Source organism: Camelus bactrianus, chromosome 2, assembly GCF_048773025.1.
Source record: "Camelus bactrianus isolate YW-2024 breed Bactrian camel chromosome 2, ASM4877302v1, whole genome shotgun sequence".
Lineage (NCBI taxonomy): Eukaryota > Metazoa > Chordata > Mammalia > Artiodactyla > Camelidae > Camelus > Camelus bactrianus.
The window spans coordinates 87,978,720-88,002,277 of NC_133540.1; the positions used below are offsets into that span (position 1 = coordinate 87,978,720).

The window sequence follows — 23,558 nt, forward strand, 5'->3', positions numbered from 1 at the left end:
TGTCTTTAAACTATAATAATTATGTGGCCATAGTTTCTATATTCAGGAAGCTCTGTCTTCTCCAATGCCAGCCTCTCCTCTCCCACATCAGACACACAATGGAAGGAGATGGATGGAAGAGGCAAACACCCAAAAACTGGAGTCAGACAGACCAGGTTTTGAGTCCTGTTCTGTCTCCTCTAACACTGGGTCTTTCTTTCATTCACCCACTTTACTTCTGTGAACCCCAGTTTCTTGTCTGTTAAAGTAAGAAATGTGTCTTCTCGGATCCTTGTCTTCAGCAGCTCAATACCAATGTCGATATTGAGTAAATAAACTCAGTTCCTTCATTAATTTTCAAAAGGAATCCACTCACACTGTATAATTTTTTTTTTCCATTCTTACTGCAGATTCATAGTGGTTACAGGAAGATATCTCATCAGAGAGTGTCCACAGTTTCATTTGGAAAACTCCATTCAACTTATCTCTTCTCCCAAATCTTTCTTCCTGGCCCTCAGCCATTGTCTTCCTCTTCCTCTTAGGTGTGCCTCAGAATGCATTCAACCCCATTCTCCTTCCCTTTTCCTCCTTTGTTTTCCAGAGAAAGATGCATCTTCTGCAAGAAAACTGGATGCTACAACATTGTAAAATGATTATAAACCAATAAAAAATGTTAAAAAAAAAAAAAGAAGAAAAGAAAACTGGATGCCAGCCTATTGCGCTCTTCTTCTTTTTTGAATTGAAGTATAGTTGATTTACAACGATGTGTTAATTTCTGGTATACAGTATAGTGATTCAGTTTTATATATATATATATATATATATATATATATATATATATATATATATATATATATATATATTCTTTTTCATATTATTTTTCATTACAGGTCATTACAAGGTATTGAATACAGTTCCCTGTGCTATATACTAGGACCTTGTTGTTTATCTATTTTATATATAGTAATTAGTATCTGCTAATCCAACTTACCGCACCCCCCCAACCCATTTCCCATCTGGTAACCATACATTTGTTTTCTATGTCTGTAAGTCTGTCTCTGTTTTGTAACTAAGTTCATTTGTGCCCTCCCCTGCTTTTTTCTAGATTCCACATATAAGTGATATCATACGATATTTTTCTTTCTCCTTCTGACTTAGTTCACTTAGTATGACAATCTCCAGGTCCATCCATGTTGCTGCAAATGGCATTACTTTATTCTTTTTATGGCTGAATAGTATTCCATTGTATAAATATACCAAAGCTTCTTTATCCAGTCATCTGTCAGTGGACATTGAGGTTGCTTCCATGTCTTAGCTATTGAAAATAGTGCTGCTATGAACATTGGGGTGCAGGTGTCTTTTCAAATTGGAGTTTTTTTTCCCCAGATGTGTGCCCAGGAGTGGATTGCTGGATCATATAGTAACTCTATTTTTAGGTTTTTAAGGAATCAACATACTGTTTTCCATAGTGGCTGCACCAAATTACATTTCCACCAGCAGTGTAGGAGGGTTCCCTTTTCTCCATGACCTCTCCAGCATTTATCATTTGTGGACTTTATAATGGTGGCCATTCTGACCTGCGTGAGGTGATACCTCCTTGCAGTTTTGATTTGCCTTTCTCTGATAATTAGCAATACTATATTGCGCTCTTCTTTATCACAACTGGCTTATCAAAGTATTTCTCCTTAGAACCAACTCTTATCAGCTGTAAAGAAGATACGTTCTTCTCTGATCATTATTCTTGAAGCCCTTAACCCCTTAACCTTTAGAATGCAGTCAACAATTCTTTCCTTGGAGAGAAGTTGTGTTGGATATTTCCCATTTGCACTTTCGGGTCTCTTCCCCCACCCCTACCCATTGCTCTGTGCCCTGAAAAGTTGACCCATTTGATTGCTTCACTGGATGCCTTGCCCTCTAGCTTCTGGTTGGTTTGGCCGGTGAGAGGCAGCAGCAGGAGCTGGGTGGATGGAAGGAGAGTGAGTTCAGGTAATATTCCCTCAGCTTCCATCATGTCAGGTCATTCCATACTGTATGTTGGATACATCCTCTACTGAAGGCCACACCTCCCATCAGCTGGTCCTCCCCTGCAGTGATTCTCTCTGGGTTCTGGGAACTACTCTCTCTTTCCTTGGACCTTTGGGCCTAGAGATAGTCCCAGTTCCTGTTGAAGCTGAACCCAGGGATGCTTTTTACCTATGGGTTTCCTTTCCCTTGTCTACACTTTTATAAATGGCCCCTGTGTTAAATTCTACTCAATGACAGCATTTGAGTGCACCATTTGTTTCTAGATACAGCAAGCCTGCCATTTATTCACCCTTTCATTGCCTCACAAATCATGAGTGAGTAACCATTTCTGGCCAGGAACTATTCCAGGGAATGGGACACAAAGGAGAATCAGACATTCTGTTTTCCACAAGCTCAGTTCTGGTGAAGGGAACAGTGAAGCGAACAGTGGTGGAGGTGGAGTTGTGATGAGAGATATTATTAGCATTTTTGTTCTGAGAGGACACGAGGAGGTTCCTAAGTCACTCTGGGGAGTCTAGCAGAGAAATGCTTTCTGGAGAAGATAAAATGTATTGATCCTCGAAGAAAGCAAGGAAATTAGCCAGGTGGATGGAAAGGGTGAAAAAGAGAGGAGATGTACTAGAGGAAACAGCCCTGGAAAAATGCTAGGAGGAGGACCGACTGAGGGGGACCAGCGTACAGACGGCACTTGAATGAATAATGGAAGACTGGGTCAGTCAATAAAGTCACCTCTCTCTCTCTCTCTCTTTTTTGCTGAGGCAGAAGTTTTGTCTTTATCTCAAACATTGTGGGGAGCCAGAGAAGGACTTCTGTGTTTTAGAAAAATCTCTGTGGATGCAACATGGAGAGTGGGACCCTGAAGACAGTGAAGACAGTTGGGAGGGCAGAGCAAAGTAGTGAGAAGTAAGGGCTTACTGAGGGTGGTGGCAGAGGTGGGAGGAGTCAAGAGAAAGTCTCTGTGAGTGGGCTTTTGACTACATCACTTGCAGCTGCTTTCTCACTTTAAACAGGGGATAGAGAAATACAGGCATGGAAAGGCATTGGGAAGTTCTAGATCTGTTTATATTCTAAATTAGGCTTCTTTGGACATTTTGAAGTTCAATATCATATTAGTGTTGTAAAAGGTCAAATAAATACTACGATATATCTGTATATGTAACATCACCAGCTGCATCCAAGTATAGGCACATCTTGGAGATAATGTGGGTTTGGTTCCAGACCACTGTAATAGAGTAGCTCAATAAAGTGAATCACACAGAATCTGTTGGTTTCCCAGTGCATATAAAAGTTATGTTTACACTACACTGTAGTCTATTAAGTGTGCAATTTCATTATGTCTAAAAAATAATATGCATACCTTAATTTAAAAATACTTTATTGCTAAAAATTGCTAAGCATCATCTGAGCCTACAGGGAGTTGTAATCTTTTTGTAACAGTAACATCAAAGATCACTGATCACAGATCTCCATAACAAATATAATAATAATGAAAAAAGTTGAAATATTGTGAGAATTAACAAAATGTGACACAGAGACATGAAATGAGCAAATGCTGTTGGAAAAATGGGGCTGATAGACTTGCTTAACGCAGGGTTGGCACAAACCTTCAATTTGTGAAAATGCAGTATCTGCCAAGTGCTATAAAACGAGGTGTGCCTGTAACAAGTTAGAGAGCAACAAATCCAAGCTTCCAAAGGGCAGCCCAGCAACACAGAGTTCTTCCCGCTGTGCTGTGTGGCATGAGGGCTGCCTTCCACCACCTGCTCCCCCAGCTGCCTTGTTCTTCCAAGAGCAGGCCCAGGATCCAGGCAGGCATCAGAAGGCAGGGAGATGGCAATTAGTTCTGATGAATAACCTATTGGAATTAGTCCAGTTCAGAATATGAGTTAAGAAAACTGACACCAGAATCGCTCTTGGCACAAGCCCTAGTTCACCTTTTGGTCAGGGGAGGGGAGCGTGAGCTAGGAAAGCAGAAGGATTGGTAGCACTAGGATTCTGAAGCAGTTTGCCTTGGTTCAAAAGTAACAGATCTGAAATAAAGCTGTTGAAATAAAAATTGGGGTCCTTTCCCTGCACCTTTGCCCTCTGCACCTGCATCCCTAAGGGGAGCTCCTGGGGCAGGAAGAATATTTTGTCTGTCTTCTCTTGTGGGTCAGGGGTATCTCACTGGAAAAAATACACATAGGGTCACAAGTCAGTGGCTCTGCCAACTGCATACAGCCCTTCAAACTCACTTTCTTGACAACCACAATTGGCACACTTAACGCTTAAGAGCAGGGCCTTGGAATTTGAACAACCTGAGTTTAAATCCTGCCTCTGCCTCTTACTAGCTGTGTAACTTGGGGAAAGTTGCTTGATCCCTCTGAACCTGAGTTTTCTCATTCATAAACTGGAGTATCTCATGGAGGTTCAGGGGGCTGAGTGAACCAAAGTATGCAGATTGCCTGGCTCAGAGGAGTGACTCAAAGGGTAGGAACTTTTACTATTTGAATAGTAAATTAGAGACGGGTGGTCAAATTAGGAGCTGAAGCTGTACCTCCATTTTTGTGGTTGCCATCCACTCAGGCTGGGGAGCTGTGGGAGCCTTCCAGAAGGTTGCCTCAGGCTTGGGTTGGCTTTTGCCTAGAAGACTGATGATTAACTGTGGAATGTTGGCTGGCTCTTCTGCAGTGAGGACTGTCATGTGTCTAGTTTTGAACTGGACTGTTTGGTGTTTGAGCTTTCTGTGCAAGAAATCAACTGAGAAAACACTGGGAGAGGCATGTGGGGAGGTAGCTTCTCCAGCTGGATTAGCTTCACTTTTGCAATGTTATTACATGACTTTTAGGTGAATGTTCTCACTGACTTTGGAGCCTGCAGAAGCAAGTCGATTCTTTCATCCACTTGCCTCTTGGATGTGAACTTGGTATCATTCCCAGTTGATCCCTGCGTTATTTATACATTTGTGATATAGGGCTGACCATTTCCCTTTTATAAAGGAACCTCTTTTCTTTGGACCTCTCAGCATGTTATGTCCCCTTTCTTCTTCCTTTGTTTTTTAAAAAATTTTTTTATTAGGAATGTGTTTTATTGAACTATAGTCAGCTTACAATATTATATTAGTTTCAGGTGTGCTTATCTCCCTTCCTTTCTGATTACAGAAGAGGGAATGCAGGGTGCTGGCTAAAAGCAAATATTCTAGAGCCAGACTGCTTGGTTTTGAATTGAGGTTGTTACTTTGGGCCAATTAGTCATCCTCTTGTGGCTCAGATTTCTCATGTGCAACATAAATACTAATACTAGGATTGTTGTGGGGATTAAATGAGCCACTATGTATTGCATGTAGATCAGACCTGGGCGATAGAAGGTGCTGTATGTGTTTGTGCCATGATCTATTCTAGTTGCTTGTCATTCCTATCACTAATCAGCCCTCACAACAATCTTACAGTAAGTGCTATTTTATCGCCATTTCACATATGAGGAACTGAAACTTGGGGAGGTTAGCATGAGGTCACAAAGCTAATAAACCCAGGTTTGTCTGGTACATCCAAAGTCCATGTTCTTAACAACTGCTTACCCTTCTCTCACAGGAGGTTTTCTTTCTTTCTTTCTTTCTTTCGTGTTGTTGTTATTTTGTCTTTAAAACACATTCTTCTTAAGCGTGTTTGGCAATTTGACTGATGCTATCTGGCTACCTTGAAAGAGGATCTCCTTTCTGCTGACTACAGACATGTGAAAACTCAAGATAAAAGTGAATGGTTGGAATTAGTAAATTTCCAGAAAGCACTGGTAGCCATCACAGGAACAAATAAATCAATTGTAACTAGTTGTCTACTGACCTATTGCCTTAGACTTGGTTGTACCCCAGCTTGATTCCAACTGACCTCTCACCTCCAGGCTTAACCTCCCTGCATTTATCCTCTGTGCAGCTATGTGATTTAATCTAGGTATACATGCTACTTCTCAAATTTTTGCTCTAAATTAACCCTAAAGATGGAAAAGTGCCCTCAGGGAAATTTGGGGGAGGCATAAAGTAGTTCTGCTCTTACTGTAAGATTTCTTTGAAGACTTATGTTTTAACTTTAAAAATTCACACAAGTTTTGCAATGCATTCCCTTTTCTTATTGTTATTTTTCTTTTAAATAAATGTTTTATTTAGGAATAATCATAGGTTTTACAGAAATGCTTCAGGAACAGTAAAGAGAGTTCCAAATACCCCTCACCCAGTTTCCCCTAATGTTAACATCTTATACAACCATGGCACATGTAAAAAATTGTGAGATTAACATTTATATACTGCAACGAACTAAACTCCAACTTTACTTGGATTTCACCAATTTTTCCACTAGTATCTTTTTTTTTTTTCTTTCTTTTCTGTTCCAGGATCCTATCCAGGGTACTACATTGCATTAAGTTAGGGTATCTCCTTACTCTCTTCCAGCCTGTGACCATTTCTCAGTCTTTCCTTATTTTTCATTAACTTGATTAAAAAGTACTGGTCAGGGTTTTGTAGATTGCCTCTCAGTTTTGTTCCCCTTGTTGTTTCCCCATGATTAGATAGGGTTATGGGTTTTGGGGAAGACTCCCACAGGGGTGAAGCATTCTCGTCACACCACACCACGGGGTCTGTAGTAGCAACATACTTGATCGCTGGTGATGCTAACCTGGGTCACTTGGGTGAGGTAGTGCTTGCCAGGTTTCGTCACTGTAAAATTATCATTTCCCCTTTCCCTACTCTGTTCTTTGGAATTGAGTCACTAAGTTCAGCCCACACTCAAAGGGAGGGGAATTAAACTCCAACTTCTATGTGAGGGAGTATGAACATATGTTACTTGAAATTCTTTTGTTAGGAAGATTTGCCTCTCCTCCCTTGTTTGTTAATTAAATTGTTTACTTATGTTGGTTTGGGTTGCTATTATCTTAACATAAAACAATGCTTTTTACCCCCAAAGCTACAAATAAAATTGACTTTCCAGAAACATGCATATCCTGAGGATTCTCATACTTCCTAGCATGCAGTTTGAGAAGCACATGCAAACCCAAGCCCCACTAGGTCACTTCCTCACTTCCTTTGAATCATAAGCCTTAATAATACTTGCGAATGGAAGAATAGACGGATGATACAGGTGAGCTATGAAAATCAAGCGTTGTCTGCAGGTAAGGATATTTGACTCTTAACACGTGTGTCTGACCAATGAGCTATTTATATTCCTCCTTCTTTTGAAATTCCTTACAGCATACCCAAAATCTTCCATATTAAGATTTAGTGCTAGAGGGTAAGTTGATTCAGCCACCTTTCGAATAAGACTCTAAGTTATTTCCTCAAAATACGTCTTTAACAACTCTGTAGCCTTTACAACGCAATAAAAAAGCAAGGAAGGGGAGAAGTACCTCTAAAATAGGAAGCCTAAAGAGCATCCGGGCATCCGGAGGCTTGTTTTCACCTGCTGGAGGTCAGGGACCAATTGTAGAACTGAAAGTAGCTCCTACGTGTTCTTATTGGTCTGCACCCAAGAAGTAGGCGGGGCTTTGAGTATAAAAATGAGGAAGGCTGACAGAGGCTCTTGATTGTTCTCCTGCTGCTGCTGGGTGTGGGTGGAGGTCAATGGGGGAATGTAGTCTCAAGTTTTACGGGCGTGCTGTGTCCTAAGGAGTTCGCTGATAGCAAGGGTTGGGGAGGGTAGAAAGAGCCAAACTTCGGAGAGCTCAGGGGAAGTTTGGGTTTACCTTACTTTAGAAGTGAAGGGTAAAGGAAAACAAAGAAAAAAGTGAGAGAATCTAAGCAAACAGATAGAGAAACTGCAAAGAAGGGAAGTCTGTTGTGTGCAAAGAAAAATACCTTTTAGGAGCTGAGGGCAACCTCCTGAGCTCACTTTTTCAGGCATATCTTCTTTCTGCTCTATCTGCAACTTGAGAAACTTAGTTACTGGGATCTCCAAAGTTCTCAGAGTAGCTGAAGATAGGACCTTGAGTTCTGAAGTTTCTTCTGCTCAAATCTTTTTGAGAAGTCATCTGCTTTTTCTGTCTATTTCTGCTTAACCTCTAGCATAAAAAATACTTCAGCAAAACTACTTTTTCAGCTAACGCATTGCACGTGTATAAGCCCCCTTAGAAAGAAATACACAGGTTTAGAGCTTCTATCTCTAAAGCAAATTCAGTAACCTTGCTTTCTTCATGAAACTTCTAAATTCCTTTCAACCAGCCTTTAGTTAAAATCCTAAAATCTCTATTGGAGAGAAACTTCTGTTTAGAATAATGGCAGAAAATGAAGAAAAACTTGCTCCTCTCTTACCTACTTTAAAAACTAACAGTGGGATCAGCTTCGGTGAGAGCCCTGGGAGGGAGATGTAGACTATTGAATTAGACCTCTTTGAGAGAAGGAAATATCCTTCATGATGTATTAGTGCAGAGTAGAACTCAAGTGAACTTCAAGCAAGCATCATGAGGCTCTTGAGCATTTTTACCAGGGAGTTAATCTTAACCACGTTGCCTTTGAAAGCCATTGTCTGATCTGAATATAAAACCCGTGGGCTGACCCTTACCTTCTACCTGGATGTTGGAGTGAGGGGGCTGGGCAATGTATTACTTCACATTGGGCTGTTCAGTGTCAGATCTGCTCACTTGAGAACATTTTTCTGCTAGGTAACTGGTCTGGGGAAGCTTTTGTGGTTGGGAAAAGTGAGGGAATTTCACCTGGTTAAGATAGCGGTTACCTGGAGCACTAAGGATTGAGAGGCTTCCTTGAGCTTAGGGTGAATCCCTGGCAAAGGGAAAGGGGATAATGGAGGGCGTCTTTGTGACGGACTTGAGAGCATTCTATGTTCACTCACTATCCTGAGTGATTTCACAGGTGCTACATAGCAAATTGTATTGAAATTCCTGTATGTCAACTACGTAAGTCTTTCTCTTCAAACCCATGCTATAGCCAAAACACCTGGGTCTACTTTAAGAAAACCTGGAAAAGTGCAGAAAAAGTACAAGAGTAAAGGACATACACCTTTGTCTTAGCCTTGTCCGTGGTGGGTGTGTGTTATTTTGCTTCCATTATACTCATGAAGGACGCCAAGTTCAAGGAGCACAAAGATACTGACTTTGGTACTGACTGCTCAAGAGTTGTGTAGTCCACCGGCAGTCTGCTTGGTATCAAACTTCTTGACAGATGAGATCAGGGATGTTGAGAGTCACAGCCTTTCCAAGCAATGCTACTACAGTTACAACTAGGACTGAGGGGTTTGAGGCATGTGGGGCCTCCTGTAAGCAGAAGCCCAGGGATAAGGGTGGGTGGCTGTTTCTCTATGGCTGCCTAACACTGAAATCAATTTTGTGACTGCTCAGCCTGTGGTGTCCTCACCTGTAACTGTCAATTTATGTTTAGGAAATGTCTCTGCTTCCAAGAATTGAAAAAGCATCTATACCAGTGACTTAATTCTGTCAACCAAGAATTGGGTGAAATTTCAGTGTGAATTCTAAGTTATGAAGTGCACGGTGTGGATACCTTGTCTGTTAGCCTCCTCCATTTCTGTAATCCTTAACCACTATAAAAACCGAGGAAAACTAAAAACGAAAAGCCAATATGAATATGCAAATATACTTCAGATCTATAAAATACCTCAGTGGATTACAGGCAAAGGAAAAATCCGACCTCTCAATACAAGACTCAGAGAAGTTTGCCTTTCCCACCTTAGAAATGCAGGGCAAAACAATTGCCAATTTACTTGTTTACTCAGTTAACCAATTTAAGGGACTCAATGGCAGATGAGTCCTGTGCAGCTAGGTGGTGTTACTGCATACGCCTCTGGCTCTAGATCCCAAGCTAGCGTATGTTGGGTTAGGAGGAGACAACTTCATAATTTTAACCATAACTAGAGTAGGGAGAAAGGGGGTTGAATAACATCAAGTTTCTCAATTCTAAACTTTCAGAACAAGACATGGAATAGTGCAGGATTTCCCTCTGCCCATGGAAACTAGGCCATGACTCAGGTTGCTCCTGTGTGGTCACCTCCGTGAGCTTTGGCCTGAAGCACATTCTGCCTGCTTTCTGGTCACTGTGCTCACTTCAGCCTGAACTTCTGCTTATGTCTTCTCTTAACCTATCTGGGATTCAGCTTTTATAAAGTTCAAATCCTGACTAGCCCTTAGCTTTAATCGAAATTTCTCAGTTCTGCCAAGACCATCTTGGGTTCAGCTCATTCTCTGGGTTTCTGCTTAGCATCCGATGTTGACCTGGAGCTGGTCAGCACGGGTGCAACGGCTACTGTCGCAGGAGGTTGGCTGTAGCCATGTATCATTTCTTATCACCAAATCTGTCTCTAGTTGAAGAAAATTACCTTTATCTTGTAATAAGCCACTCAAACAAGTACTAAGCAATGAAAAGAGGGTAGTAAAATGGTCAAAAGTGAGAGAATTTAATGATAGAAATTGGAAGAGGTGAACTTAAACCTGTGCTTCTAGAAGCAGTTAGTTTCTTTGGAGGGATTTGTTAAAGATCTGTTATGATCAAGATCCCGTTCCCCATAAACCTACATGTAGGCGAGTCAATATTAGATGTTGTAACTAAAGCCAATGGTTTTGACCTTTTGTGGAATCCTGATACATAGCAAAGTACAAGCCTGCTGTAGAAGCAGCAGGGGAGAAATGTATGCAAAATCTTTTGACGAGACTACTGCCACAGCTGGCCCAGAGAATCCCCAAGATGCCGGGCAACAGCTTCTGAAAGTGCCTAGCTATACTTCTGCTTGTTGGAAGATGCTCACCCATTAGCATTCTCAGAAAACGTCAGTCCTGTGGGGGAGGTGTATAGCTCAAGTGGTAGAGCGCGTGCTTAGCATGCATGAGGTGTTGAGTTCAATCCCCCTACTTCCTCTAAAGATAAACCTAATTACCCAACCCCCCACCAAAAAAAAAAAAAAAAAAAAGTCCTATTAAGGGAGACACCTCAAGCTTGCAGCTGTGGTCAGTGTTAACTTCTCACTGGCTGCCCCTAGGGAAACTCCTTATCTAGGCCTAATCTTGTTTCTTATGATCAACTTAAGCTTAAGAACTGGTCACACTCTGGGCCTTATGGCTTCCATGCTGTCTGTTTCAGGACATCAGAAATCTGAGGTCTTAAATGGGATGGGAGTGGAGTTGGAGAAAATACTCTCATGAAGGAACTTAAGTCTTGATAGAGTTCTGAACCCTTTGATCCATAAAGCAACTTGCTACCAACAGCCCTTTCAGGGATCTAATTGTTTATTTGGAATGGCTGGGGTCTTTTCCTGCCCGGAATCCTTTAGAAGCCTGTGGGTGAGAGATGTGTTGGCCAAAGGCTTCCCAAGGCAAGTGGGTTGCCCTTCCCCCACCTTGCACACTAGCCCCCGGGTCTCATGACCATGGCTCTAGAGTGAGTGTCTGGCTGGCAGCAAGCAATTCTCTGCTAAAGCCTGTGTGGAGAGATTGGTCTGAGGACGACTGTAGTCAACACCCCTGTGCTGAGTGCACTCGGGAAGGAGGTGGCTTTGCCCTCTAGAAGCCTTACAGCATAGCTTGAAGGAGGAACAAAGACCCAGCTGTGACTCCTGGTCACAGTGCTGCACATCTCCCCACAGAAAAGGGTAGGGGCATGCGGGCTGGGAATTAGAATTGACTTGCAAGTCTGGCTTACTTTCTTTGAAGCAGCTTTGAGAACCATGCTGGAGTAGACCGTCAGCTTTGGCCTTAACTTTTCATTACAATGCCCTTGTGTCTAAACTTTAGTGCCTAATCTGGGTGTGACTTTTTTCATTTAGATGATAGAGGGGCTTGCAGAACCTACTAGAAAGTGGAATGGAGGGGAATGAGGCTTTTCAGTAGCAGGAAAGCCCCATAGATGACCAAAAATGTGGTCTCACTTCCCTCATGTGATGCCCTCATGGAAACGAGTAAGTTTTGACATTCTGACATAAGTCGTAGCAATGTTTTCCTAGGCCAGTCTATCAAGACAGTAGAAATAAAAGCAAAAATAAATGAAAAAGACCTAACTAAACTTACAAACTTTTGCAAAGGAAACCGTAAACAAAATGAAAAGACAACTTACAGACTGAGAAAAAATATTTTCAAATGAGACAACTGACAAGGGATTAACTTGCAGAATATACAAACAGCTCATACAACTCAATATAACAAACTCAATAGCAAAAAAACAAAACAAAACAAAAAACAAACAAAAAAAACCCCAATCAGAAAATGGGCAGAAGACCCAAATAGATATTTCTCCAATGAAACAGACGTTTCTCCTATACAGACATTAGATGGCCAGTAGGCACATGAAAAGATGCTCAATATTGCTGATTATCAGAGAAATGCAAATCACAACTGCAATGAGGTATCACCTCACACCAGTCAGAATGGCCATCATTTGAAAGTTCAATGATAAATGCTAAAAGAGGTTGTGGAGGAAAGGGATCCATCCTACACTGCTGGTGGGAATGCAGTTTGGTGCAGCCATTGTGGAAAAAACAGTATGGAGATTCCTCGAGACTAAAAGTAGACTTACCATTTGATCCAGCAATCCCATCCTGGGCATGCATACACAGGGGACCCTAATTCAAAAAGACACCTGCACCCCAATGTTCATAGCTGCACTATTTACAATATCCAAGACATGGAAACAACCTAAATATCCATTGACAGATGACTGGATAAAGATGTGGTATATTTATACAATGGAATACTACTCAGTCATAAAAATGAGAACATAATGCCATTCTCAGCAACATGGATGTCCCTGGGGAATGTCATTCTAAGTGATGTAAGCCAGAGAGAAAGAAAAATACCATATGATATCACTCATATGTGGAATCTAGGTTCCTTAAACTAAAAATAGTTACCATATGATCCAGCAATCCCATTCCTGGGCATATATCTGGAGAAAACTCCAAATTTGAAAAGACACCTTCACCCCAGTGTTCATAGCAGCACTATTTATAATATGCAAGACATGGAAACAACCCAAATATCCATTGACAGATGACTGGATAAAGATGTAGTATATACAATGGAATACTACTCAGCCATAAAATGTCATTTGCAGCAATGTGGTTGTACCTAGAGATTATCATACTAAGTGAAGTAAGTCAGACAAGTATCATGATATCATTTATATGTGTATATATAGCGCAGGGAACTATATTCAATAACTTAACCTATAATGAAAAAATGTAACTGACTCACCATGCTATGTACCAGAAACTTAACACATCATAAATTGTAAATATACTTCAGCAAAATAAGTTTTGTGATAGAGAGGAAAGCGTAGAAAAGCCTAGGATGGCTTTTGGTAGGTACTACTGCTTGTGAGGTGTCTTGAAGCAGTTTGGTGAATTTGGAGGGATGTTTAGCCATGGTTAAAGGACAAGCAATAATCACCTGAAGATTCTTTGATCTTTGGGGGTTAGGAGCTTCCAGGTAGGAGATGGGATGTGGAAACAGAACAATACTGTGATCTCTACTTCTCTGAAACAGTGCTCTCATCTCAAAGAACCCTCAACTTCTACTGAACTAGTGTATGTGGAAAAGTTCTAGATCAAAGTTCTCTGCACATTCTTCATAGAGAATTAATAGGGAACTTTAGAATGGTGCTATTCAAGAGACATGAAAAACACAAGTACAAGCCACATACATAAATAAGTGTTGTAGCCCCATTTAAAAAAAAAAGTGAAATTTAACGTTAACCCAGTAGATAAAATACATTTCAACGTGTAAAATAATGAGCTTATATACTTTTTTGAGGTTTGGTATGCATTTTAAACTGAGAGCACATAAGTGTAGCACCCTCTCAAATGTTCAGTGGCTAGTGGTGAGTTATGTTGAATTAGATGAAAGAAAAGGTAACTTTGGGGCATACCGTTCAACTTCATTTGCCATCTGTTTTAGAGACACTAGTCTAAAATGACTTATGTAGAATGTAGTTTCAGTATTGCTGTCAACTGAGTGCCAGCCTTTCAAGAGGGAAGTTCCCAGGAACCAGAACATTGGAACCACTTAGATTGTTTACTTGAACTTTGTTAGAATGACTGCCTTTGTGTTTAACACCATCCTACATCAGCAATGTCTTCCACACCCCTAGCTGTCACTTTGATTATGGCTGGCAAACTTTGTCCTGGAATCTTCTATGCCATGTGTACCCAAAGTGCACATTCTACAGCTTACCTTGCTAACTCCCGGCTATTCTATGAACAGGACACTGGAAGAATACCACAAGTAGTGCTTTGATAACTGACTGTTTTCCAGCTTGAATTGGTAACTTAGAGATCAAGTACTTAAGCACTTAATATCTACCTTGCCAGGGCCTCCCTCTCCACTCCTCCCCTCTTCAAAACATGCTAGAGGCTCCTTTTGGTGGAGGAACTACACCTCTTACTATTGAGTGACACATTACGCTCAGTGTGCTTTTCAGTGATGGGTTATGTTGAGGCTCCTTATAAGCCAACAGGAATGTAGAACTTCTCAGGTGACTTAAGACCTGAGATGATGTCTGTATAAGGACCAATGTAAAACCAAACTGAACTAAGTTTCCTTTAGAGAGTAGGGGAAATCCTTCTGTTGGCAACACAATTTACTCAACACTTTCTAGTTAAACTGATCCAACCTGGATTAGAATTGAGTACAGTTGGCCTGGCTTTCCACAAGATGTTTATATTCACTGGTGGTATCTCATTTTGCCAAGGGGAAGCTTTTGTCTTTGGAGCAAGAAGGTGGAGGAGAGAAGGGTATTGGTTCCTCGGACCTAGGTCAAAGAGCTGTGGTGAGGCTGAAGGGCACAAGAGACTAGTGGGATTTTCAGGTAGGGTGGTGGTACAGACTTAAGTCTAGACCTCATGTTGACTGCTGGCATGCAGACAGGGACTGTCACATCTTGTGTGTGGAATGCCCTGCCACCCTCTAGGTGCAATAAATCTTCAGAGATCTAAGGATCATTAGGCCAATGGAGAATTCATCTGGAGGTAATAGCGTCCTTAAATCATAGCTAGGTGAGAGAATGACTCAGTGACAAGTAACTATACTATAAAACTCATCGAATGACTTGGAGTTACAAAAACACTTCGGAATAACTATACTCATCATGTGGTGGCACTATTACTACTACAACATCACTGATTTGGTTGCTAAGTATCTTGAGTATATCCCTAGTTAAGAATTATGCCTTAAGCTTATAGTTTAAAAAGCTAATGCTCTAATCTGTTCTTAGAAATGATCAGTACACATATGGAAACTAAAAAAACTGCAGTGTATTGTATATATGTATTTACATGCAATATAATGTTTATGTGCAGTCAAACTAACAATTCTACCTAATAAAACTGAAAAAGAAAAAAAAGCCCCCCTACATTACATGTTAAGCTTATAAGAGGTGTTTGTAACCCCACTACATATGAGGAAGCTGGGTTGATAACTCCTTTTGATCTGGAAGCTAAGGTGCTTTCTCCTCACTGCCTCTCCATGATGCTAGATTTTCTTGTGTGACTGGAAGTGAAGGTAATGAAGAATCTCAAGTACAGCCTGTGGCTTTGTCTGGCTTAGTTTTAAACTGTGTACAATACTTAAAGCACTTTCCAAGTGAGCTCCTAACCAGTGAGCGTGGCCCACAACCGGGCCGACTTGTGACTAGGAGCCGATCGTGATGCATGCCAACGCTGTTTCCTTCACTTTGTGGGTCACCAGCAGTTACGCTCTTAGAGAGGCAACTAACAGTTCGTGGTAACTGAAGAGTTCCTGTAATCTGTCAAGTTGCCTTAGCCTCTGAGAACTTACTGTTCTTATAGGCAGCACTTCATGTGTCCTTCCAAAAATTATTTGGAAAAGTTCAAATTTCATAGAATAACAGTGGGTCCCCTCAATCCAGTCTTAGGAAAAACATTGGAAGTCTGTCTTAAGCTAAACTTTGGCCACCAGTCCATCAATACTCAATTGTCTAAAATGAGTCTGCAAGTGCCAGTTGTGGTCTTGAGCCCGTATAATGTGATTCTCAAACATGAAATCCAAGAGTGGCCGGAGCCATGTGACTCAGTTGAAGCCAGTTCTTACACGTGTAACCTTACGTAGTTTCCCTTGCCTCTTGAAACCACCGGTTGATGTAAATACCTAAACCCAGCAATAGGCCAAGGCTGTAGGCTTGGGGAAACTGCCTGGTATCTGACTTGATTCAGCACTTAGCAGGCTGCGAGAAACAACCTGCTGCAGTCATGGCTGTCAGGTGGCCAGTTTGTTATCAGTCAGGTAATGCTAACAGATGAAGTCCAATGGCTATTTTGTTTTGTCCAAGAATTTACAAGATCTGTGTAAATCGGTAATGACCCTGTCTGGTAATAAGTTTCCTCAGATGATGAAAGTCATACAGGATTCAGAGCTTTTTCTTAGATGTTTACAAATCTGAAAGTCTTGTTTATAACCAGGTACTAAATGAATCGCCTGAATTTCATAACTTGGTTGATAGCCGGGATGTCCAACCAGCAGTTCTACAGGGACTTACTAATAACTCACAGATCCACCTGTTCAGAAGCGGAGTTTGGAAGCTTCCTGAAGGGATAGCTGTTGTGTGCCTTGTTCTCCATCCCCGCTGTTGGAATTGGGTATATTTTAGAATGTTACTTAAAGGTTCCCGTACTTCTCACAGGGGGTGGGTTAGATTAATCAGATTGATAGATGACACAAATTCCCAGATGAACTTAAGTAGGACTATTGACACAATGCCATGTGCATCACCCAAATCTATGCAATGTTAATGTTCTCAGTAACACGTGGGAGGCTCTTCAGGTTGAGGAGGCCATGTTTATCTTCAGTACTTGATGAATTCCTTGCAGAATGCAGGGTCTGCTCACATTTCTACTAGGTTTCATGTAACACGAAGTTATCCTGCTTTTTAGGGGTCAGTTCAAAGCAGAGATCTTCCTTAGAAACAGCCTGCATCTGTGGTATAGGGCCTCTCTTGCTGGGGTTCTTTCTAGGGTTCTCTTGGTTCCAATCTCATGCTTATTTTTAAAAACTCTTTACTTTTAACTCTTTTTGGGGGCAGGAAGGTAACCAGTTTTATTTTAACAGAAGTACTGGGGATTGAACCCAGGACCTTGTGCATGCTAAGCATGCACTCTACCACTGAGCTATACCCTCCCCCACTCCATTCTTGTCCTTATACTTACGATCTTGCCTAATCTTACCACTTTCCCCACACGTCTCTTGACCTCATGTTCATGTTATAATCCCTATCCTTAACCCATCTTGACCATTTTGCTTTAAATTCTAGTAGGTATTGACGGTTCTGGTTCCCCGTTTTCCAGGCATAAACTTTTTTAGTCTTATATACCTGTTCATTGTTCAAATATATGGGGCCATGGTGGTTACTTGAACAGCAGATCAGGGTCCTGACTAACTATAAACTGAATATGGGTGGGCAAACAATACTAGTGTCAACAACAACAGTAGCTAAGCCTTTATACCATTGTTCTGAACGCTTCACGTGCACGGGTTGATTCCTTAGCAGTAACTCTTATGGGATAGCTATTTTCATAAGGAAAAAAGACAACCTAGAAGTTGTCACTTCCTCAGTATCTCAACCTAGGAAACTGTTCATCTTAGGTTAAGTGTCTTTACATATACAATTAAACTGCCCTTAGAATGACTTGCTATAACCCGCCTATAGAGCAACCCCTTCATCTAATACTGAATATCCTAGTAAGGGGTTAGGCATCACAAATATGATCTGAATCTCAAACCAAAACTACACATAGTCAGGTGGATGTCATTCCTGTCTCACTCAGCAGGAAGCTAGACATCTTAGGGGAACAACAGCCACTTCCTGTACCAAAGTTCAATCTGCTTACCCAGCTCCAGTGTACACTGACTCAAGTGTCAACTGTGGGTAATGTGGCACTCCTACCATTATGTGAGTGGAAGCTCTTGGTGTGGCCAGATGACTGGTTAAATGTCATGAGCTTAGTCATGTCCACGTCTGCATCAGACTAAAAAACCAAATAGACGCAAAAGGTGGAATAAATCTGTCATAACTTGGAACATACCTTGCTGTCTTTCCCTCTATTTTGGGGGGGGGGCTTAACTCTGTCTAAGATCTCCGGGCTGTTTCAATAAACCAGTTAAGGGCTGCTGTTTGTCACACATGATTAACCCATACATGTATTTAATTCTCAATAGGAAAATTTAGGTTCACTTAACACCACTGATTCAGTGAAGCAAGTAGTACCTGTCACTTGATAAACTAGAACTGATGTAGAAATCTTACTGGAGATATTACAACAGTCAGTTTCTACTTCCACCAACTTATTTGAGAAAGCATTTAAGTACTGGCTCACTGCCAGATAAAATGAATCTCAACTACTCAGCCCTAGGCAGTTTAAAATTTCTATAGAGGACGCTTAGAGGCTAACTGCCCAAAGCCTCACATATAAGAAGTACTGGGGCTTGAACCCCAAGTCTTGTTCCAAAGCTAGATACTTACCTTTACTGCATGAAGAAGTGATGGGATGGTTGTGGAAATGCCTTCCTCATCCCCTGACTCACCTTATTGTGAATACCTTCTACTCTACTTCTTTATGAGTGGGTGGTTAATACCCTGCACTTTGTTTTACCAAGTAACTAACTCAGTTGTTTCACTTAATGACCTTGTCTTCCTCTCCAGCTTGCTTAACTCCTCTGACTTCAGTCCTAGTAAAATAGTTCTGGGTCTCCACAGGGGCCTCTATCTAGTCTTTTGACCCCTTTATTTCAATATTCTAGCTGTTTCCTTTATTTCCTTTTCAGGATGTCTTTTTTTTCTCCTAGGCAACAATCTTGTAGCTCTATTTCTATGCCTTTCTGATAAATCTCAACCCTTCATAAATCAAGTGTCTACTTTGTTCTAATACTGGAAAGGCAGAGCATGGATAAGTTTATAAAGACTAAGGGACACCCCAGTGTTCATAGCAGCACTATTTACAATAGCCAAGACATGGAAACAACCTAAATGCCCACTGAGAGATGACTGCATAAAGAAGTTGTGGTATACTTATACAATGGAAACTACTCAGCCATAAAAAAATAATAAAATAATGCCATTTGCAGCAACATGGATGAACCTGGAAAATGTCATTCTAAGTGAAGTAAGCCAGAAAGAGAGAAAAATACAACATGATAATCACTTATGTGGAATCTAAAAAAAAATGAACTTACTTACAAAACACTCAGACATAAAAACTTATGGTTACTGGGCTGGAAGTAGGGGAAGGGATACATTGGGAGTTTGAAATTTGAAGATACTAATATAATAGATGAACAAGTTCATACTGTATAGCACAGGGACCCATATTCAGTATCTTGTAGTAACCTATGGTGAAGAATGTGAGAACGAATGTATGTATGTTCCTATGTAACTGAAGTATTGTGCTGTGCACCAGAAATTGACACAACATTGTACACTGACTATACTTCAATAAAAAAAGAAAAAACTAAGGGAGATTCGTGTCTCTCAACTCATCACTGACTTTGGATTCTCCCAACTGCGAAGTATCAGGGGAAGAGAAGCCAGAAAAGCAAGGTTGTTGGGTAATTTTAAGCTTAGATTTCTCTTAAACAAACTTAAAACCCAGAAAACTCTTGCTTTGCTCTTGTAACGTGGTTCCCTTGCATTCAAAGATTATAGACAAGATATTAAGACACACGTTATTAACTACACATCAAGTAGCATGAGTTGAGATTCGTGTTTCGGTGTCACTTGTTCTCACCAATTCTTCCACACTAAACTCACCACCTGAAGTAGCTGCCGTATTCTAAGATGAACTCCTGACTTGCTTCTTCCTGAATCTTTGGTATCTGACTGCTAGAGGTGCAGTCCCAGGACGAGGGACACTAGGAGAGAGCCCTCAGGATGAGGAGACTAACAATGTGAGAAACTCTCCGAAGTGGGTCAAGAGACATCAGGCCTCTGGACATTACAAAGTTCCATAGCTATGAACCTCGTGTCCTAAGAGGGCTTGGGTAACTGTTTCTAACCAGCTCAGCAGAAAGCCATGGCTTACTTATCCTCAGTTTTATACAATCTTCCAGAAGACAAGGATCTTCTGGCTGGCTTCAGTTAAAAATGTCTCCCTGCATCTATGCCACTACTGGAAAGCGTTCCCTCTTTAAAGTGGGAGTATTCACACTTTCAGCCCCAAATTTTCAGGCAAATTAGCAAAAGCAGTCAGGGTTTTACAACTTAGTCAGGCTTTCCTTTTTCTGTGGTTGCCAAGTGCCCCCTGTTGGAGCATGTATTTAAAGCTCTAGTTGGCGGTTGTGCCCTATCTTAACTAGCAAGACCCTGTGTTTAACCCTGGAACAGAGGCCAAGTTTCCACAAACGTGAGGCTGAGGTTAGACTTTGTTAGGTCATCTCCCTGTGGCCTTACTTTGAGACAAATTTGCCACAGTCTTCATGGTTTGGGCCTTTCTGTGTCTGGTCTCTTATCCCAGGTTGATGCTCAGCGTTGGCATTGATATTTATCAACACCATCCATCTCTGCCTCCCACCCAAGGCTAGTTGCTCTGTTCTCATTTGCTTAAGATATCTGAGGACGGTAGAGCTGGAAATTTGGGGCTGGCTTGGGGCCCTGTACACTGGTTTCTGATTGGTCTTGAAAAACCCCTCTCTCTCAATAAACTTTCTTATTTTTAAGTGGAAGTTTTAAAACCTGGACCTAATGGGATGACAGGAGTGTGATGATTAACCTTCTAGGCAGTAACGTTATCATGAGTTACAAGGCTGGGGCGGCCCAGACAAGTGCCTCTCAGGCCAGCTGCACAGGACTAGTTTGCTTCTAATCTATTATGGGCCAAACTTCATAAAATACAGTAAAAGTTATCAGGGAAATAAGCCAGATCTTATTAGGCTTGGACATAAAATTATATTCTGACAGACATAATCAAAAAGGGAAGAAATAACAATTATATTTTTAAAATGTATTTTAAAATCAGTGACTCAAAAATTACAACCAGAATGACAGGTGTTACCGAGAGAGTGAAGTATGACCTACTGCACTAAGCGTTATGCAGAAGGAATGCTGAGCGTCAGTACGTCAAGGGCTCAGTTTCTAATATGACAAATGAGTTTGCTTCAGTTGAGGCTGGATTGACAGCAACACTACTCACAAGGGATAACATAACTAAACTACTAAACCAAGTTTTTATTTTATTTTTAGTTTTTGTGGGGGGAGGTAATTAGGTTTATTATTTTTTGAGGAGGTACTGGGGATTGAACCTGGGGACCTCATGCATGCTAAGCATGCACTCTACCACTTGAGATATACCTTCCCCACTAAACCAAGTTTTAATAACTCCCCTAGTAGGGAGGCTAGTCTCATAGAGGCACGTTGATCAGAATGGAGGACTTTAAACCCATCACAGCAGGCTCAGGAGATAGTTAACTTAGCCAAAATTGTCAACAAATGCTGTATTAAAACTCACCTTCTCCTCCACTTCCATCTGTGAGCCACAGAGGAGCTCTCGCCGCTGCTTCAGGGTGAGGGCGAGCTCTGCCTGCTCCCTCCCGAGAATAATACACTGCAGCGAGGGACAAAATATTTATCTGATTTCTGTGGCAAAATTAAAGACCTGCCATGACGATGAAGAAAGACTGAATTTGTCATCTTTATCTAGAGAAAAATGATAGACAAAAATCAAACGTGTGGTATGGGACAGGACTCTGACCTGTCTGATTCACATACTTGAATGGCTTGATGTGGAGCGATTGGAGGACTATTTGAATTTTGCAAACTACCTCCTGTGGGTTTTTACACCACTAATACTTTTAATACTTCCGTACTTTCCTGTCTTCTACCTTACTATTTTCTTACACATTTATAAGAGGAAGACTGTATTAAAAGCTTATCCTCGTAATTTATGGGATGGTGCGAGGAAGACAGTGGGAACTCTGGGATGGACAATGCAGCAGTTTGGCATGGTTATGAAGTTCATGGGATGGAAAAAATACCAGAAGGACTAGCACTGATTTTTTTTATAATGGAGATGTTCCCATAGATTTTTACTACTTCATGGCTAAAACTTTTATCCATAAAGGTAGAACTTGCTGAGTAGTAGCTGATCACTTTGTCTTTGAAATTCCAGGGTTTAGTTTATTACTTGATGTATCTTGTGCTCTACATGGTCCAAGAGAAATATGTGTTAAAATCCCGAGGAGTGGTCACTTGTTTGCTATCTTACCAGGTGGAGTTTGAGAAGCCCTAATTAGCCATGAAAACCACAGCATCGTTTGGGGTAATTGGAAAAGCTTTGCTAAGGTTGCAATTGATGCGAAAGTGCCCATTATTCCTATGTTTACACAAAATATTCGAGAAAGATTTAGATCACTTGGAGGAGCAAGGTTATTTAGGTGGCTTTATGAAAAGTTCAGCTATCCATTTGCTCCAATGTATGGGGGTCTTCCTATGAAGTTAAGCACCTATTTAGGTGACCCCATTCCATATGATCCAAAGATAACAGAAGAATTAGCCAAAAAGACGAAGGATGCTGTTCAAGATTTGATCAATGAGCACCAAAGAATACTGGGAAACGCGAATGCTTTCCTAGAACGTTTTCATTGAAAACGAAAGATCAACTAGAAGACTTTAATACATCATGTTTACAAGCATCTTTTGCTGAACTTGTTAAAAAAAAAAAGTTCTCAATTTCATTTCTGCAATCAACTCTGTCAGATTGAAACAATAACTCACTAAATATCTAATCACTCAGAAAATAATCATGTTTCTCTTTATAATTTCCTAATAATGTATGAAACAGATTCTTTAAGTTTATTAACAGCAATTTAGGTTAAACAAACATTCCTAAACAATGCATCTAATTTCTGTATCTCTAGCACTGAGCGAGTTTTGCAAGATGGCATAACCTAGAGTTTAGTACAGAAGCTTAAGTTAGGAAAAAATGCTCTCATCTACCCCTCATTCCTTTCATGACCTTGGGCAAATCACAATGGTTTTTGTCTAAGCAATTCACTTTTTAAAAACATGTTAATACGTTGAGGAATATTGTTATTTATATTTGCTGCAATTGATAACTCTAGAACCAAAATTATAACTCAAATGATACCAGGATCTTTTAGAAGTTTGTATTTTGTCCATTGGATGTTTAAATTATTTCTTCAGCTGTGATGTCAAGTTGCCAAGCACAATGAAAAAGATGTACTATTTTTCAAATTGAATAAAGAAATTAGGAAATGTAAAATTTCTAATTTTTAGTATTACATTTTTAATGAGAATCTGGACAGTGTTGGGGTGTGCTGTGCCTTGTCAGCCCTATAATATGTCATTTAATAGTGTATGGTTTCAAGTCACTGTTCTCTGCAATTCATATGTTAGAAGCTGATTCTAGGCTGATGATAGAGAAAGCCCTCCTTTTGCTCAACATCCTAGCTTATTCAGTTTGACTTTGCAACCAGTCAGATGGTTTGTTTCAATAAAAATATACTTGAATGATGAATTTGTGTGAACACAAAGCTTTCTGAAAAACTGCTTTTGATTTGTGTCTCCTTAAAATCTGAATTTTAAAACAATAGTAGCAGAAATTAAATGCAGTATCTCC

The 23,558-nt window shown here is 40.7% G+C and overlaps 1 pseudogene; it reads left to right on the forward strand.

The window, feature by feature from the left end:
* Window positions 1-21,626: 21,626 nt before the first annotated feature.
* On the forward strand, window positions 21,627-22,564 carry LOC105080348 (DGAT1/2-independent enzyme synthesizing storage lipids pseudogene; annotated as a pseudogene).
* The last annotated feature ends 994 nt before the right edge of the window (window positions 22,565-23,558 follow it).